At 35.7% G+C, this 19,984-nt stretch overlaps 1 protein-coding gene across 1 annotated transcript in view; it reads left to right on the top strand.

Moving 5' to 3' along the window:
• LOC132131981 (insulin receptor-like) overlaps nt 1–19,984 on the top strand; it is a 67,136-nt gene that overhangs the window by 3,128 nt on the left and 44,024 nt on the right. The gene's annotated exons all lie outside the window — the stretch shown is intronic.

Here is a 19,984-nt window from a genome sequence, read left to right as displayed (position 1 = left end):
GCTCGGAACTTCTTACTACAAAACTGATTCGTCATGCATTCACATACAATATATATTTTTTTTAATAAAATGTCAATTTTTAAAAATTAGTTTATAAAATGTATTTATTAAAAATGTTTATTTTACAGTGACTTCGAGAATACACAGAATCAGAAATATTTTTTCATTGGTTTGTCAGTGGAAGTTGTTTTGATGACCAATTATAAAATTAAACATAATATGCAGTGATGATTTGAAAGTGACGTGACATTCAGCCAAGTATGGTGACCCATACTCAGAATTTGTGCTCTGCATTTAACCCATCCGAAATGCACACACACAGAGCAGTGAACACACACACACACTGTGAGCACACACCCGGAGCAGTGGGCAGCCATTTATGCTGCGGCGCCCGGGGAGCAGTTGGGAGTTCGATGCCTTGCTCAAGGGCACCTAAGTCGTGGTATTGAAGGTGGAGAGAGAACTGTACATGCACTCCCCCCACCCACAATTCCTGCCGGCCCAGGACTCGAACTCACAACCTTTCGATTGGGAGTGCGACTCTCTAACCATTAGGCCACAACTTCCCACAATTTGCACACGATAAGATCAGAGATGTTTATTTAAAATCTTAAAAAAGAGGTTCTTCCTTTTTTTTTCATGGTCACATATAGGAGCTTTGAAACATTTAAATACATGCGTTAAATGCATATGCTATTTTTTATTTTAAATTAGTTATTATTACAATGCTTGTATGTACTAAAAATACTTCAAAAGTAATAGATATTGAATAAATAATTTTATATAAAACAATGAACAGAAGTTGCTTTTTTAATTTCAAAAAGTGGTGCTTGTTTTAATGAAAGTTGTTTAATAAAAGATAAACAACAATAGTATTGCTTTGCAAAACATTTTTGTGAAAGAAGCAAAGTAACAGCCAAAAGTTTGTCATGTTTTGGAAAGTTTTGCATGTTTTGTTTATTTTTCATGAAAACTAAAACCTTAACTGCAAAAAGAAAATTTGCTAAAAACAACGCTTAATGCTCTTTCACACCAAGAACGATAACATTAACGATATCGTTCTCTGAATTTAAAAGAATAGCATTGTCTACACCACAGCTATAACTATAACGTCACAGATTGGTGATAAAACATTCTCTTATTTTAAACAAACCGCAGAGTCCACATCACAACTGTAACAATAACGACAGTGAAACCATATCACCAGAATCTCTTTCAGAATGATGTTTTCTAGCTGATTAACGATAAAGATTGACAGCCAATGAGAATCCATACTGCTTTAAAAAGCTTGAGATTTTAAAGTGACAGACTTAAAAAAATGCAGTGTATGCTTCAAATAAACATTTTGCGCTGGTGTAGAAGCTAATATATTTCATCACATGAATGTGCCTTTAATCACTTTTTAAAATATGTTTAATCGCTTTTTCATACACATTTTGCTGCAAATGTATTATATTTACAAAAAGATAGTTAAATACTTCATATATCTAAATATATAAAGTTAAATATAGCTTTATTTATGAAAGACAAACAACAATCTTTTTGATACTCATTATGTAACTTCAAATTGAGTTTCAAATAGCTGAGAAATCAAGGAAAATGAAGGTTTTATAATGTAGGTTTGGTTTGTGATCAGTTTATGTTTTAACTGTCCATCGTCTCTTTACCCTGTCAAGAGTAAGGGCGTGAACCGAGCAAAAAGTGCCCATATTCCACCTCTCAGGGGCCGTAATTTCCACATTGACATGTTCTGCTGACCTGTTGACTTGTTCAGTCTTAACATACTCAGGCCTCTACTCAATATTCATTGACTAAAGATTCATGGTGGCTTGTTTCTTGTATTGACTCCGTTCTCCATGTCAGGTTGTGGGCCACAAATGAGGTCGATGCCTCTTACAACATGCCTGAAAAATCTGATGTGATGATCCGGCGCTGTTTGTATCCATCAGGCTTTATCTGTCAGTGATCTCATGCCATAATGTCTCTGTCAAACCATGCTAGTAATGTGGGGGTCAACATTGAGTCTAGGCCCTTTTCAGCACGTACGAGAGGGTGGAAAGACATTTGTGGGCTTTAGAGAATTATGGCAGCTCTGTTATGCTTCCTGATTGCTTACATGTATTTTGAGAACTTGGTTCTTTTGACCTTAATTATTAATAAGATCCCAAGGGAGAAATCAAAATGGAAATTATGTGTCTTCATTTTGAGGCTTATTGCTTTTTTAAAACTGTGGCAACATTCAGTTGTTGCATTTATTAAAGGGACAGTTCACCTTCAGTTGCAGGTTCTCATTGACTTGCATAGGTTTTTTTTTAAGTTTAAGATCAAGCAATCGTATCAAATGTGAAAGCACCCTAAATTTTCATTTTGAGTGAACTGTTCCTTTAGGAAATGAAAGTCAATATTAATTTCATGTTGCCTCTCAAACAGTCATAAATAAGGAACTGAAATATGAATGGGTTAAATAAGCGGAACCGCAGGAACCTTTGTTTCTCATCAGTGGTTAGCACTAGTGCTGTTTTTAGAGGATGTGTAATATAAAATAATTTAATAGGTGAAGACAGGCTTGTTTTATTTTTGTACTGAACGGCATATCTTGTGTGTGTTTAAACACATGGCTGTTCCCTTATTTACAGACCCATAAATTTAAGTGATACTCATCTTTATTCTGCTAGTAAACCTTTCAACAAGGTTAAGGGGGGGATGTTAATTTGTTTTACTTTGGGTAAATGAAATAAGGATTATCTTGCCTCGCTCACTGCAAGTAAGTACTATCAGATAGCACAAGAGGAAAAGATTCTGAAGCAATGAATGAAGACAAGCTTTAAAGAAATCACCAAAGTTCACCAAAATCAAAATGAGCTGAAAATGACTCACTGTGAGGCTATTCAAGATGTGGAGGAGTTTGTTTCTTCATCAGATTTGGAGAATTGCAGCATTTCATCACTTGCTCAGCAGTGGATCCTCTGCAGTGAATGGGTGCCGTCAGAATGAGAGTCCAAACAGCTGATAAAAACACAATAATCCACTTGTATCCAGTGCATCAATCAATGCCTTCTAAAGAGAAAGGTTTCATGTTTGTAAGCCACAAATCCATCATTAATAAATTTTTAAATGTAAACCATTGCTTCTGGCTAAAATACGAGTCCATAATACATAATATTGTTTTATTCAGTGAAAAAGTCATCTTGTCTGAATCAGGCGAGAAATATGCACAGATCAAGCACCATTTAAAAGCCAAAAATAGTCCATTATTAGTCTGTTATTATGGATTATGCACTCATACTTTGGATAGAAGCAACGGTTTAAAGTTGAAAGGCCTTAATGATGAATTTGTTTCTTGAAAACACAGCTTTAATTTTTGTCATATTATTATTAAATCTAGTTGTGGAGAAATTAATTTCAATTAGAAGTGTAAAGACACTTCTGTTTTTATATGACCTTTTTTTAAATTGTCAGCAAAAAAGGCTAGATCCTGAAGCTTATTGTCATACTTAAGTTTTTGCAGATTTGTCGTTGGAAATAAAATGACAATTAATTAGGAATTACAGATAGATTTTATCTAATGGGTATTGTACAGTCATCATCATACATAATAACTGACACAGCAGACTGTGTATGTGTTACCAAGAAAAATTAGCTTTCATTAAGAGGAAGTACTATAGTTTCCTAAAGAAGTTTGTGTTTGATAAATGCAGACTTTATGAAATTGTAGACACTGCATTTAAGCCAAGATGAATTCAGAATTTAGCGTTTACTTTTTTCTTTTTTACTGACTTACAGTAAATGATTCATTGGCGCACATTATACTTAAAATATATTTTATCATTGTACATTTTTTTGTAAAATTTTTTTCCCTCATATCTCAGACTGAAATATGGCATGTTATGGAAAGCTGTTTAATTGTGCCTTCAATAGAATCTTTGCTTTTTATGGAAGCCCGTTTCCGCCACTGAAGAAAAAAAAACCTCGCAATTCTGACTTTTTTCAATTGCGAGTTAAATATTGTGTGATATAAACTCGCAGTTGTGAGTTATAAAGTCAAAATTGCGAGTTATAAATTGACAATTGTGAGATATAAACTTCCTATTCTGACTTTTTTTCTCGGAATTGCAAGTTTATCACGCAATTCTGACTTTATAACTCACAATTTGGACTTTATAACTCGCAATTGCATGTTATAAAGTCAGAATTGCAAGATATGAACTCGCAACTGAGAGAAAAAAAAAAGTCACAGTTAACCTTGATTTATTTTTTATTTAGTGGCGTAAATGTGCTTCCATAGGTTTTGGAGGCGTTTCGTAATAAGTTGAAGAGTGAAAACTAATTGAGAGTGTTTGGTTTGATTTGTTTTTGATTGATCTAGACTTTGAACATTTAAAGGCCTCAGAAGAGTGGAACTCAGATCCTTTCATGAAATGAACTGTCGTATTATACTCTGCTCTGCTCTGTTCTCAGCTGGAAATCTCATTGTCTTGAGCCTGACCGCATCAGGAGACGTTGCTAAAGATGCTCTAGCAGGACGCCGTCCAAGTCTTTGTTTGTTCTCGTAATCTCGTGTGGAAGCGTTGGTCTATACTCTTTAACTGGATTGAGTTGAGAGTCTTTAAACTGGATCGCTCCACCTGTTTTACTTGAAATGAGAAATCAGAGGTTATTTGTACACGTACAAACAATGAGCAGCTACAATAATCCGGCTCTGGATGCTTTATAAGTGTGAACACAACCTCATTCACCTTCATCGACTGCTTTTTTTTCACCAGTCCAGTTATGGATTGATAAACTTGATTTAGCAAATTTTGATTTTTTTATTTGGTCCAAAATACAGGAAAAACTAAAATTGTGAAATTTCTGTTTCTATTTTAATAAAGTTTATAATGTAATTTATTCCTATGATGCTTTGCTAATTTTCAGCAGCATTACTCCAGGATTCAGTGTCACATGATCCTTCAGAAATCATTTTGAAAAGCTATAATTTTTTTGTTCAAGAAACATTTCATACTATTATCAATGTGGAAAAATGTGGAATGTGATATACTGCCATTGAAATTGATCAAATGTCTGTTTTTGAGTCTGTTTTACCTTTGCTGTCATTAAATGCTGACTTAAAAAGCACTAATAATTTAATAACACCGTTAAATGTAATCTTTGCCAATGTAAAAAATGTATATCCCCTTTTCAAACTTTGCTTTAAATTGATAGATTTAGAAATGATAACTGCAAATTAGTTAAATGTAAAATTCAACATTAGAATAAGTAGTAATGTGTTTCATCTTAAAATTATAAGTTTAGTTAACTTAAGTTGGATATTTAAGTAATCTCAACAAATAACTAACATTTTTAGTGTAAAATTGTCGTTATTGTGTTTTTAATTGTGTGTGTGTGTGTGTATATAAATGTATAGATTTTTAATACAATCGAAACGAAGACATTTAAAATGCAATTTATAATGCATTTATAATGCAATTAGTCCGATGTGATGAATGCAGTGTTTTTGGAGCTTTATATATCTTTACATTCAGCCATACGTCACCTATTCACTTGCATAATTTTAGACAGAAACGTTTCGTGATACAGTCTTTCTCCCAACGTTTTAGTCTTTCATTGTGTCAGATGCTTCAACGTGAGAGGAAAACTTCAGAAATGTGTCCAAACGCAAAGTACCAAGACGACGACGGCTCATACTGCACTTGGTAGTCAACCAGGGCGAGAAATTAACCGTGGTTTACTACAGTAGCGAAGGAAACAGAGTATGTATTGTTAATAGAGTAAAGAACACTCGCCAAGCTTTATTTATTTGCTTTGCTTACTCTCATTCATTTGCCATGTTACATGTTTAAAAGCATTAATTTTGAGCCGTCTGTCAAGTGCCCAAATGCCCATGAGAGATCTGAACAGGCTTCTTGCGTAGTTGATGCTCAGAAGGTCATGTGCCAAACTGCCTGAAATGCCATTTCTTCACATTGGATTGTAGAGATTTTCTACAAATTGGACGTTTGTTGCTAAATAAATTCAAAAGTGCACTATTTTGTCCATCCAGACTTCTGGTAGGTCTGTTAGATCTGCAGGTTCTGTACGTGTCCACCTTGCTTGGGGTAAGGATCTCCAGGATGGAAAAACCAACATGCTCCCTCCCGTGTGTTTGAAAATCAAAAACTGTTTAGCGTCCAGGGAAGTCTAACGGAAAAACAAATAGTGGAAATATTAGTTGAACTGCCAGTCTCGGTGTAATGAATTGATATTTCATTGCTGTGTAATGCTGCAGAAAATATTCACAAATGCTTGAATATTGAACATTGTTTATGAAGGGCTCCTCTTTGTGCTTTAGGATTGTGCAGCAAAATCAGTAACATTTGACAGTTTCGCTTTAAGATAAACTTTGTTTGATTATATTTAGTATTTTTGATGTCATTTTTTATTACATTTTTTTCAAATCTAGTTGGCTCTAGAAGATTCAGGTTGAATCTGTTTTGTTCGGCTCTTTTGGTTTCTTCTGTTTCTGTTTGATTCTAATGGATTCAAATTCTTTTTGATTCTGTTCAGTAGGGTTTTATTTGTTTCTTTTTTCCTACGTGGTGTGATCCAATTCTCTTCGAGTTTGTTCTGTTGATGTCGAATTCAGTTCTTTTTGTTTCTTTTCTTTTCAGTTTTTTTCAGCTTTGATATGTTTAATTTGGTTTCTTTTGGATTCTATTCTAATTGGTTGGTTAGTTTGGAAAATAATCCAAATACTTGCAGTTCTATTCGATTTTTCCTTAGTCTTTTTAATGGGTTTCATTTGGTTCTATTCGTTTTTGATGTGATTTTTATTTAAATTTTTTCCTGCATGACACTTCACATTTTCTGCTTTCTCGTTGATATAAATGTTTCTTGGTTTTTCTTATCAGTTGTGTACATTAGGGTTATATCTTATTTTTTTTATTGAAACAACAATCAACCTACATATTCACATAACAACAGAACATGCATACAGGCATACATTGTCCTTTTTCATCGTGTCTATATAAAGAAAAAATTAAAATAAGGAGAAAGAATAAAAATAAACCTGACGACAGCATCATTTCGTCCAGTTACAGTTATAATTGTTTTTGGAGATAACTTATGAAAGGATGCCACATGACAGTGAACTTAGGCCCGGAGCCTAGAAGTTAAGTCTTATTTTTTCCAAACTTAGGAATTGTAACATCCCTAGCCCACTGTTTAAAAGAAGGGGTGAAGGACTGTTTCCAATTAATCAAAATTAAGTGCCTTGCCAGCAAACAAGTAAAGGCTATACAGTCCAATTCACTTTTTGACAAAGTGTTTTTTTTCACACACAATACCAAAGATGGCAGTTACATGATTTGCACAAACATCTTTACTGAATATTCTAGAATAAGATACAATATCTGCGACCAAAAAACAGACCGTCTAGGACATAACCAGAACATATGAGCCAAGTTAGCAGGGGACTATTTATTTTTTTGATTCGATTGGGTTTGGTTTGGTTCTCCCCATTTTGTTCAGTTGAACTATTCTCTGTTAGGTTTAGCTCTGCTATAGTTTTCTATTCGGACCAGTTTGGTTTAACTGAATTCTTTTCTACTTTAATATTTGGTTTTATTCGACTCCGGGTTCACTAGAGTCCTCACTTACCCTTGATAAACACTCGCTTCCCAAAGCTGCCTCCCAATGAGCCATGGAGTCTGACAGAGCGTGTGGGTTTATGGGTAGACGTGGTCTTACCCAGCAGCGGTCAGTCTGAGCCGGTGGTCTCCAGAACAGACAAACAGATCATTAAAGTGACCTGTGTTTCCCTGCGGTGACTGTGAGGACTGATTCCAGCCGCGGCTGCAGAGGAGGGGCGGCACTGCAATGGCCATATTCATCTGGCACGCTCTCACCCAGACACACTGCGCCCGTCAGCGCTCTCAATGAGGAACTCATTAATATTGGTTTTTGGCTGCATCCCTGCTTTCAAGGCGCTGTGTTGCGATCACGTTTGCAGCAAATGCTGACAGGATTGTGCGTTTCACACGGAATGGGGATCAGGAGCTTAGTTTTTGACGTAGCAAAACATCGTAATAATCCTTTATACTCACTTGCCCCACTACACCATATAGCACAAGTCCTCACACATGTTTGGTTGCATTTGTCCTCGTAAGAGGGTGTTGTGCATTACTGCAAAGGGACAACGGCTAGTTGAAATGTGTTTCTTATGGGCGTCAACGCGAACACGTTTGTGTGACAAAATGGCACAAAGCTGTTTAGCGTGACACGTTTAATTAATGCTGTACTGTACACATGGTTAGATGGGATGCAGAGAACAAACAGTTGAAATATGTCTTAAGTCTGATAGTAGGCTAATTGTTTTGAGAATTCGTTGAAAGCGATTGATTTGCTATCAAAGGTTTCAATGAAGAGATGCTATGTTTAGTGTGCTAACAACTAACTCCCCAGGTTATATGATTTCACGCAGTTACCAGGGCTCTATAAAATGTATTATTGTTTTCCAAATTCCATTTTTTTCTGTTCTAATTTTTCCGAATGCCATTTTAATGGTTACAGTTTTAGTAATCAAAAGCATGTCTAAATAATTGAAACCAGGACCCTTTGTGATCTAACAACCATTTATTTAAAAGTTCCAACAAGGGACCTATGAAACTGGTTTTGGTTTTATCTTTCCCAAACTCTGGGTTGTTAGAATTAAATGGTATAATTAAATTGTAATAATCAAAAAGAATGTCTATTCAGTTAATAGAAATTTGAATAGTTTAATATATACATTTTGACAATACTTTTCCAAAAACAAAATAAATACATTTTAAGAGATTATGGGTTGTCTTAAAATTTTTCTGTATTTCGTTTTAAAAGTTAAATAATTTTAGTGACAAAAAAGCATGTGTTATTAATCAAAATCATGATATTTAGAAAGTTTAACAATTATTTATTAAAAGTACACGCCCCCCATGAAATCTTTCCCCACCAACCAAGTTTATTTTTTCCTCTATTTAATGTTATAATTATAACTTAATAATCATTATGTAATCAAATGAATACAACTTTAAATTAGTATGTTTACTTACTATCATTATTATTATTATTATTATTATTTCAAAAATATATATAGATATTTAAGAAATTCTCTGACTGCTTTACGTTATAAAGTAAATTCCATTTTTATGAATGGATTTTGTGATTCCGTCCACATTTTCTACATCGTTTAAATCATAGGGTCCTTTTGTTACCTGAACAATGTTATTTATTTATTTTTTTCTTAATTACACAAATTGGCCTGAATCGAAGACGAAGCTTATAATGAAAAAATATGAGACTGAGGCATTTTTACGTTCTAAAATGTGTGCAATTCATAATGTAATGCTGGTTTGTTCCACATTCTTAAGACACAATTGCCGATATTGAGTGTTGGATTGTCAGATTTTCTCAAAGTTACTCTTACTATGGAGTACTTGGTGGTTGTTATCAGCGAAAGCGATGCTCTTCCGAGGCGTGTTTGAAGCGTGGCCGTCTGCTCTGGTTAGGCTGCGGATTTGAAAGGAACAGCCAAATAGTCAGGATGCCAGATCCCATCTGGTTTTGGCGCAGTGTGGTATGAGGAGCATACCTCTGCTGTCGTCCTCGATGACCCGAGGGCCTCGCCGCTGCTTTTAGAAGCACTAGGAAATGTGTTCTAGTGTCTCTTCAGCGGTAATGGAGGCAGAGAGCGTTACTACCCACAGCTACTGATATTTGATGCGCTCGCTGTTTCGCCATACATTTGTTGCTCAAAAAGCAACGTATTTTGGACAGAATTCATGTTCTTGTTTGTCACGCGCAGGCCTAGCGACTCGGCCTCCTCTGACGGATGAATCCTTTGGCTTTTTAGGCCTAGACTGTTTTTTTTGTGTGTGTGTGTGTGTGTGTGTTTAAGCTAAAAGCATTCTCTGCTGCCCAAAAGCTAGCCTAAATAAAAAGCCGTTCGTTCCATTGCTGCCACTGACGACACGTTTACGGGATGCAGAGAATTAAGACGTTCTTGAGCTCAAGCTTGAGAATTTTAAGCTCTATGAATACATTTCTGCCATTTCTGGCCATTTTCTGTAGCGTTCAGTTGTGTTGTTTGGAAGTGCTAAGTGGTTTCTGGTTCGCTGTGTTTTATCTCTCAGTGATTTTATTAAAGGACCACTTGACAACATTTGAGTCAGTCAGAGTTTTGCACAGACTAACAGACCATTCTCTGTAATAACTTATGTAAACTAAAGGTAATGTTTGGAAATAGACTGCATTCTGGGAAGCAGAACCTCAGCTTGTGTTTTAAAGCTGTTGCTTTATTTTAGCTCAATAAGTGAATTAAATAAATCCTGACAGCCTGGCTCATGTTTTACCTCAAAATCAAAAGAATCTAAAAACGAATAAATTATATTTGGTCTTTTTTTGTTGTTGTTGTTTTTGCATTTTGCCATTTTCGCAAGTTTTGCACATTTTCTCATTTTTCATTACTGTGAGGTTAGACTTTAAACCTTAGATCCATCCTAAATTAAAAAAATAAAAATAATAATAAATAATACCTTCCAACTGATGCATAATTTTTTGCTTGTCAACTAAAATTAGTATACATCATGGTAGCATTTGGTATACGTTTTTTTATATTAAATTTAGTACATTGACAAATGTTTCCTTGAAAACTAGCTGATATAATATATTTTAGATTTTGTTTTATTTTGTTTTAGATCATTTCAGTTAATGTTTATTTTATTTCAGGAAACTTAATTTTTTTTTTTACTTTAAGTATTTGGGCCCGGTTCCCCGATAACGTTCACTCTTAGCGCGCTAAGAAGACATCGTAAGATATATCTTACCAAAGTTGTTGATGTTTCTAAGTGTGTTCCCCGAAGTGTCCCTTAGGAAGCTTCTTAGCACGCTGCCTCTTACGTCTGACGTTACAAGAGCGCTGTCCAAAGTCAGGGTGCTGAATTAGTTGGCATCGATTGCTCATGAATCGATTTTCCACTTTACGCGAAGGTGCAATACAGCGTTAAGAAAGACAACACGTTCTATGCAAATGAAACATTCCTCAAATTATTACAGTAACATTTATTTTAACATAGTTTAAGTTATCAGTAAAATATAGACTATAAATTAAATTATCAAATGGTCAGTAATGTTCACACGATATGTTGTGACGGTAAGACAAACCGGGTATCCCTCGCTAATCATCCATCCCGTTGTGCCACTTGTGCCGCTTCTTGACATGGGTTTAACGACTTATAAAAATTATATAATACACTTTTATATTAATGGCAAGGTACTTTACAATTAGAATTGATGGGCAAGCAGCTGCAGTTACTTCTGTTTAATGCGGTATTGATTATTGGTTTATGTTTTTAATAAAAAGCAACCTATCTACAATGAACAGAGAGAGAGAGAGAGAGAGAGGGGTAGATACAAAATATGCTGGGGAAGCAACGTAAAAAAGGGCACCAAGCCTCTCGTCAGAGGAAGTGTTGCTGGACCTTGCCACCAGGTCAGATATCACACCCCTATGGTCCACTATAACCTGCACATTTACGTCTTCCTTTCGCGATAAGTAGCCGACGCCTGATCATTCACTGATGGATTGGCGATAGGGATGAGTACCATCCACCAGGATCCAATACCCGGCATGGCGCAGAAGGGCGTTGGTGACAGTGTGGACGCACTTCCACACAGAGGTCTTGATTAGGCTGTAGCCCTCTCCCACAACCTCGATGAATCTCTCTTTAGCGGAAAAAAAAAAAAAGTATAGCTGGGCTTCAGGGCTTAAAGCAGAATTCCGCTGCTTTAGCCTGGCCAGCGCAGGTCTGGGAAGGTCCAGCTGCTCCACAATGAGTTGTCTTGGGAGGGGATTTACTTAGCGTACGAACGTGTCGGGAACCGTGCCATAAGGTTAAGAGAGAGGTTAAGGAATAAGTTAAGAACTACTTAGCGATAAGAACGTTTTGGGGAACCGGGCCCTGATCATTTTAATAACCCTGCAATTGACCATATTTAAGTTTTTTTTTTAAATTAAATTTAATACAGTTTTTTTTTCTTTTCTTTTTCGCTTTCAAAAACTTGCCTTTTTACCATTACTTTTTTCATTTGTGATATATTTAGTGGTTGAACTTGAACGTCATAATTTTATAACCGTAACTTCAATTTTGTGGAAATACGAAGCCAATGCAACTAAAGTTATCTACAGCCGTGATCTTCCTGACATGTGGCATAAAAACCATCATGCTCCAATTTCCAAGCGCTAGTTAATATTGCTAGCAGCGTATTAAATTCTCCATTGGGAATGTGAGGCTAAAAATACGGAAGCATCTCATAATGTAAACAGTGGGAAGTTGTAGGCCTTGATATTCATTCCTGACGGCTTGTTTATTGTGATCATCACACGGCTACTACATTTTCTTGTCGAATAAGGCCTAAGCGCAGAGGTTTGGTGGAGTGGGTGTTGAAGGCCGAAGATTCCTCCCTCAAGCCTCATATCCAGGCCTGTTGTGGAAGACACATTTCCAGCGGCATTGTCTGGATGTGTGTTTGTGTTCACAGAAGAGGCTATTGGCACATCTATTCATGCGTGTGATCGCTAACTGTCCCGCTCACCTTGCGTCATGGATAGCGAGGCTCATATTACAGCTTAAGTGTCCCTCTTTTATTCGACCCCATGTGTGCCGATGGGGGAAAAAGGAGTTTAACCTTCATTGCCCCTTCGGCGAGCCCCTCGGCCCTTATGTAAACCCACAACCGACCCTGCTCTAGCGTCTCAGAGCTGCTGGCCCAGATCTATTGAGAAGTTTTTGGAAAGTTGACCTGTGGCTTTCAACCAAAGAAGCTTCATAGAATGAATCAACCTTTAGATATGCAGATATAAAACAGTCCTGGATGCTGATTGGTCAGTTTTGTTTTAGTATCATTAAGATGCTATTACAGTTTTATTACAATTTTGAATTAGTTTTGGTTTTCCATTAAAATTTTTGTTTTTGTCACTTTTTTTATGCCTGTATAGTTTTTACTTATATTGAGTTCAGTTTGGGTTTCTTTCTTTTTTTCAGTTTAGCTTATTTTTCCCTTAGTTTTCAATCTGTCATTCTTAGTTTACTTTTTTAGAGTTTCCTTTGGCTTATTAATTCAGATTTTCTGCGGTTTTCTCGTTTCAGTGCGTTAAGCTTTTATTGAAAAAAAATAAAGATTCAGCTTGTTGTGGTTAAAAAAACTATTCTAATTATTTTGTCACATTTTATTTATTTTTTAACAAGAAGACAAGAAATAATCTCATCCCATTTTCTAATTTTTTGTGCGAATTTTAGTGTTGACTGTTCGTTAAATTCGGTAATTTTTGTTTTCAGTTTAGTCTTTCAGTGTCTCTTTTTTTTTTGTTGAGTTTTCTCATTTTACTGTGTTATGTTTTTATTTTAGTTTGTTTTATTATTTTAAGCCTGCCAAAGTTAATGCACTATTACAGTTAAATGTTCTTAAATTCTAAAAATGTTCTAAAAATGTCCTTAAAATTCTAAAGTTTAAATGAAGTTATCTAGTGCCATTTTCATGTTTAATGTGTTTTACTAAATACATGTATATCTATCTAAAACTAAAATAATTAGCTTAATAATAAAACTAAAAATAATTAGTTAGTTTTATTTAGTTAGTTTTGGAGTGATGAAATGTATATTTTTAGTGGAGTTTCAGTTTTGACCCTTTTTTTAATGTTATTTTAATTTATTTATTTAGATTTTTAATTATTTTCGATTGTTTCTTAGCACAAGGACAAGTGACAATATGATAATATATTTTTTATGACAATATGTCCGTTATATTTTCTTTATGCAGTAATAGTGTTATAAGAGTAATAATGCATTGTAACTTTATTGTTTAAAAATATGTGCCCTGGCCTATTTTCTGCACTTTGGTGGCATCGGTTGACCTTCACAGATGCGGTCAGGTGCTGTTTAGATGTTGTGCAAGTCAGTCAGCATGTGTTTGAATGCAGAGCTGTTACATTGACACTCATCTGTGCTGGGGTTGATGGGTTTGCATGATAAGTGCCAGCGTTGAGTTTCAGACACGCTGCCTGTTGTTTATCACTAGATCTTTCTAGATGCACTATTTGTCGCTTGCTTTCTATGACACTGCAGCTGTTGTGAAAGTTTTGAAGTTGTCGACCTGTTTGTACTGCAGATTGATTGGTTTTGTTGTTCAGGGTTGCTGATATTATTTTGTTGCATGTTGCTAGAGCAGCTACAGCTTCTTTTTGCCATCTCCAAAGCCCTCTGTGTTCCTTCCCCGAGCGCAGCGTAAACAGCCAGCAACCTAAAACCTGACGTCACCGCAGTGGCACCTATAAATCAGGCTCCTAAATGATGGCTGGGTGTCCGCTTTCAATCGGGCCGAGGCAGGACGTGTCCCAAACGTGGTATGTGTGAAGAGCAGGTTTGTGAAGTGTGTGAACAGACGAGTGCGTGAGGTCTCATATGATCACACAAACAAGCTCTGTATCTGTTTACAGCCGACCTTGGGAATGTTGACCAATACAATAAAATGTAACCTTGTCCTCATTCAGATCTGAGCACTGTGCTACAATAGAGATTGAGTTGTTGCGTTGTGGCATAGCAGGAATTTATGGGGGCTGAGTGTTTTTTTGTTTTTGTAGAATTTGACCACAATTTATTTTTACTTTTTATTGCATTTCTTTTTGTGAAAAAAAACTATTTGGTTGTTGTAGTAAACTGAAATAGTACTTTTAATGATTAGACTACAAATCTTTTACTTTTTATTGAGTTTTTGTAAAAACAAACAAAAACAAAATTCCATTCCATTTGTTGTAGTAAAAACCTTAAAATTGTATTTTTATGTCCCACATTGTGCATGCATTTTGCGACTATAAAAACAGCACTTTCCATGATTAGGCTTATTTATTTTATTTTATTTTTTCGTTAAAAAAACTTACTTGTAAAACTTAGTTGTATACAAAAAAGTTTTGCATGCAATTTGCGAAGGATTATAACATATTGAGAGGTACTTTAAATGATAAGGCTACAAATTTGTTGCTTTTTATCGTATGTTTTTGTGTTTAAAAAGACAATTACAAAAACTATTCTGGTTGTTGTTCTAAAAAAATACTTTAAATATTAAAATTATGTTAATATATATTTTGTATGCATTTTGCGTGGGAATTTCTACAATTTAGCTACAATTTTAATTTAATTTTTATTGTATGTTTTGTGTGTGTGTGTGTGTAAAAACTATCCAGTTTGTTGTAGTAACAAAACCTAGTTTAAATATTAAAATTAATGTCCCACATTTTTGCATGCAATTGGCGGGGATTAATTTATTAAAAAAGAAAAAAAAAACTTTAAATATAAAAAAATAATTTAATGTCACATTTTACATGCAACCCTGTTACCACACATTTTTCTCTCAAAACAGGAATATTCGATCAGATTTTGACACTTAAGAAGTGCAATTTTCTAAAGCATGACAGGAACACAAGAAAATATTTGTATCTTATTTTCTATATTTAAAAAAGACAATTATTCGTTAAGCTAAATATTTGTATTTGTATTCGTAAAGCTTAACAATTCAACCCTGTTACCTGTTATTTGATGACAAAGTGAAGGAGTCAATTCTGGAGCTGCTTCTACATATACTTTTGAATGATTTTGATCAGTTAGTAATCAACATTTGTTCTTTTAAGAAATAAAAATGATTTGATGAAGTTTTAAGACAATGAAGTAGGTTTAGCATTAGAGAGTGTTTTAAATTTTTAACCCTCTTGCTGACTATGACAGTCTTCAGCCTTGAAGATGTGTGAGTTTCGGTGTAAGGTGAACAACTGGCATCGCAGGGTGTTGGAATGACCGTAGTAAGACACCAGACATATCGAAATGCGGTTCTGTGACCTATGAGGGTCACGTTGTTCCTAAAGTCGGACCCCCTGCTGTCGTACTGATACTGCTCATTTATATCACATTCCTCACTTACATTACACTGCTTACTTAAATTACTTCCTTACATTACACTGCTCCCTATCCATATGCATCTTTGCTCTTTCGTGTTTTTTTTTTAACTCCGAGAGTTGATGCATTTAGGTGACACTTGTAGTTGTCCATGCGATGTCCATCACGCTCTCGCGATGGAACAAAATGCAGCAGAATAAAGCGTCAGCTACTTCGCAGCCTATTAGCCTTTTTCTCCGCTCATACCACGTCCTCGAAAATCCTTGTTTATACGACTTCCCGCCCTTTTTAGATACTTGTTTGATGTTTAAATTTCGTCTTGGTGGTCCTAATTCTTTAATTGCCAATTTATCCTTATTGCTACGACAAATTAAAGGTACAATTTGTAAGATATTTGCAGTAAAATATCCAAAAACCACTAGGCTAGTGTTATATATTTTGTCCAGCTGATTACTAACAATATCTCTAATGTTTTCAACTACTTGTAAATCATGAGAAAGCACATGATGTAGAAAACACATGACAACAGTGTCATGGACAAATGTGGAAGTAGTGTCTAGCGTCCAGCAAACCACTAGCTTGCTTCAAGCAGTTCCTTATTTACTTCTTCTTGCACGTTTTATGGTGGATTGTGTTACGTATTTATGGAACATAATTACTGTTTACGTCTGCCGCTGGTTCTGTCGACAAGGACAGCTCCCGTAAACGTAAGCGTATGGGCCAATCAAACGACCCAAGAAGAGTTTGGGACAAGAGGAGAGAAAGAGCAAGGATCAATATCGGTGTTGCATTTTCTAGATGGAGAGAGCTTCGCAACAAACTTCAACTAGAAAGAGATGCCGATCTTGCTTGTGTTTTACTCGACAGGTGAGTTGTTTTGATTCGTATCTTAAAAGAAAACGTATATGAGATTTTAGCGATCAGCAAGATTAGTATTATGGGGCATACACGGCAAACGTGGGGTATCGCGTCTAGACCCGCGCGAGGGCGTGTCTGATCCATGGTTTGATCGCGTCTTTGCATCCGTTAAATCCATGATTTATCTTTCCGTCTGATTGATGGCCGTCAGCGGTTGGGTAGAAGACAACAAATCCCATCATTCCACGCTCCTTCTTAGCGTCATCAAACCACGCAATTGCTATTGTTTTGGTAATGCGCCCTCTCGTGGCAGGTCCTACAACCTGTACCTTTAATGATATTTCTTTCAATGACACAATAGAATTAATCTGCGCTGAGATAATGTTCGCCGTGATGTTGATCAAGTTCAGCTGACAAAGTCATAGCTGTCCCTGTCTATCTGTTTTTTTTCACCTTTGATAAAGATATTAAAGTAGTTTTTCATTAGTTTTTCTTGTTGTTAAAATTCAAAATAGTTTTTAAATATTATTGGATGTCACTGTTCCCACCAGTCGTTAAAACAAGTTAAGGCACGATGACGAAAGCATGTTAGGGCTAGCCCTCCCGGAACTCATTGAGATTGCATTGCAGTGGCTGCAGTTCGAAAAAAATGATCTTTGAATGGAAGTCTATGAGCGCACTCGGGGCGATTCTCAGTTTGACAGAAATCGCCCAAAAAGGGGCGGTACTACACAAAACGAGACTCGATGCTAATTGGACAATTTAGAGGCAGCACAAACAGTCTAGAATATTTAAAGTTAGTGTAACACTGGTTGAATTTAAAAGGAAAAAAAAATCCCTCCCTTTCCTTTGGTGGTGCGTCGCCCAATCGCCCTAATGGAGAAACCGCCACTGACTAGATGTCCATGTTTGGAGATGTGCAAACATCTTTTTTTCTATATTTTCTTCTATATGTTTTAACCAGTCAGAATCCTGAAACTTAAAGTGATGATGTAATGAACTGATCTCTGTTAGGTCCTGTTTACACCTGGTATTAAGATGTGTTTTGTCCAATCGGATCACAAGTAGACTGGGAGACACAGACCCATTCACACCTGCTGTTTTAATCCATCTCTTTTGTCCACTTTCGACCTTGTCTGTCCTGAGGGGGAAATCAACCCTTGTTTTTATGCAGCCAACATAAATGCATGTAATGCATGTCATAAAAGCCCTACATTTGATCCTGAAAATCCTGCAAATATCCTGTAAATAGTGAAAGAAAATTCCTTCCTTGATATTTGTGTTTAGAAAATGTTTTTGATTGATGTCTCAACTTCTATTCCGTTTTCTACGTAAAACTTTCTACCTTTTCAAAATACTTACTTTGGTTAAAATGAACATCCCTAGTTGCAAAGGGGTGGAAAATTTACGGTAAATCTCGTGAAACTTTCCAACATTTTCGATTGTCTTGTGCGAGAGAATGCGTCATGCAAATTTTCTGCTGTAGTTGAACATTATCAACTAGTGCGAAAGTTGCGTTTGGGATGTACATCGTGTCGCCTGGCACGAATTCGCATCTATTCGCATTTTTGCATTGACTTTGTATGTAAACTACTTGCGGGATTAATCAAATTGTTTTTGGGGTCAACACACAGTTACAATTCAGCGGAGAGCTTAGTCACACTTCCAGTTGTATGAGAAAATCACAAAAAAAAATTACGCAATATTTTTAATTACGAGGTTGACGCGAAAAACATCCCCTGAGTAATCTAGTGTGATAACGTGATGCAAATATTCGCTTCACTTTTGGCATGCACACACCAGTAGAGTTTGGCACCAGAAGTGGTAAACAGGCTGAAGTGCCTTTTTGTCAGGCAAACGCTCCATGTTGCTGCATGCTGGGATGTGTTGCTATGGAGAGATGTTGCCATTTTATGGTGTTTGCTCAATTATCTTTAGGGACCTGATGTAACCGTTACTCGTGTGTGTGTGTGGAAATATTAGAGTTTGGCTAAGAAACTCGTGTCAGGATCTTGTAGGGTGAGGGGTCTTCAGTTTGTCCTGATGTCCAAATGTTGCTTTTCTGACCTTTACAAGATCAATGATCTGTGTGTCAGTCCGAAACGCAGTCGGTTTTATCTAGTGTCTATGTGAGTCCGTTATTTTAGGGAAATCAGGTTTGCACAGTTGTTAAAATGCTGATGTCTTGGAACCTGTAAAGAACATATTCAGACCATATGAAACATCATAATAAATAACCTTTTTTTTTTTTCCGTTTTTTAGTTAGAAAAAAATTTGTAGGATTGTTTATATTTGTTTTTTTTTTTACAGTTCTTATTCTCATTACTGTAATGCAAAACAATTTTTTTTATGCAAAATGTAATTTATTATTATTAATCTTATATCTTTATTGGGATAATTGTACTATTTTAACTTTCTAAAAATAACTAAAAAAGTTTGGGTTATTTGTTAATGCAAAACCAATATTTATTTATTTTTTAAAATATTTTTTTATGTAATGGTACTACTAGGTGTACTGCTTTTTAATACATACTAATTTGAGCTTAAAGAGAATGAAGAATTTAAAAAAAAGTCATATTTAGTAAAATTTATATTTAGTAATGTATACATTTTTATGCAAAATGTGATTTTCTTCAGTTTTTTTGTTTTTGCAGTGTAATGTCCATCCAAATTTATCCAAAAAGTCTGCGTTTTGTATTTGAAGTAGGCACCTGAATCTCAATTCGCTAGTTTTGTTCAGTGAATTTGTCATATATGCATCCTCAACAGAAACTTGGTGGTTTTATTTGGGTTTTATATATAAAGGCCGTCATAACATGATAAGATGTGGTAAAACTGCCATTTCAGGCTGCGATGTGAAAAGCATTAGCTCTGATAACTGCCGTCTGCAGAAACAAAGAGGAAAAACCGAGTCCCAAAGACTTCGACACCTGCTCACACCACAAATCACACGCCGTCTTTGTCTCCGCGAGAAACACAATTGACAGAAAAGCCCTTTGTTTCCAGCGTTGTCCTTTGACTTGAGATTTGGTCGTCATCTCTAAATTGCACGTTCCACCGTTCTTTATGATTTAGTCTGGTAATGTCTTGAAATGGGTGTTTCTGTTCACGTCAGCGTTTCAAATGAATAGGCCCCGGTGAATATTTCGTAATGATTTCCAGCGTGAAAA

The sequence above is a fragment of the Carassius carassius genome, chromosome 48 (genome assembly GCF_963082965.1).
Source record: "Carassius carassius chromosome 48, fCarCar2.1, whole genome shotgun sequence".
Lineage (NCBI taxonomy): Eukaryota > Metazoa > Chordata > Actinopteri > Cypriniformes > Cyprinidae > Carassius > Carassius carassius.
The sequence above is the reverse complement of the archived record's forward strand: the minus strand, read 5'-3'. Positions and strand labels throughout refer to the sequence as shown.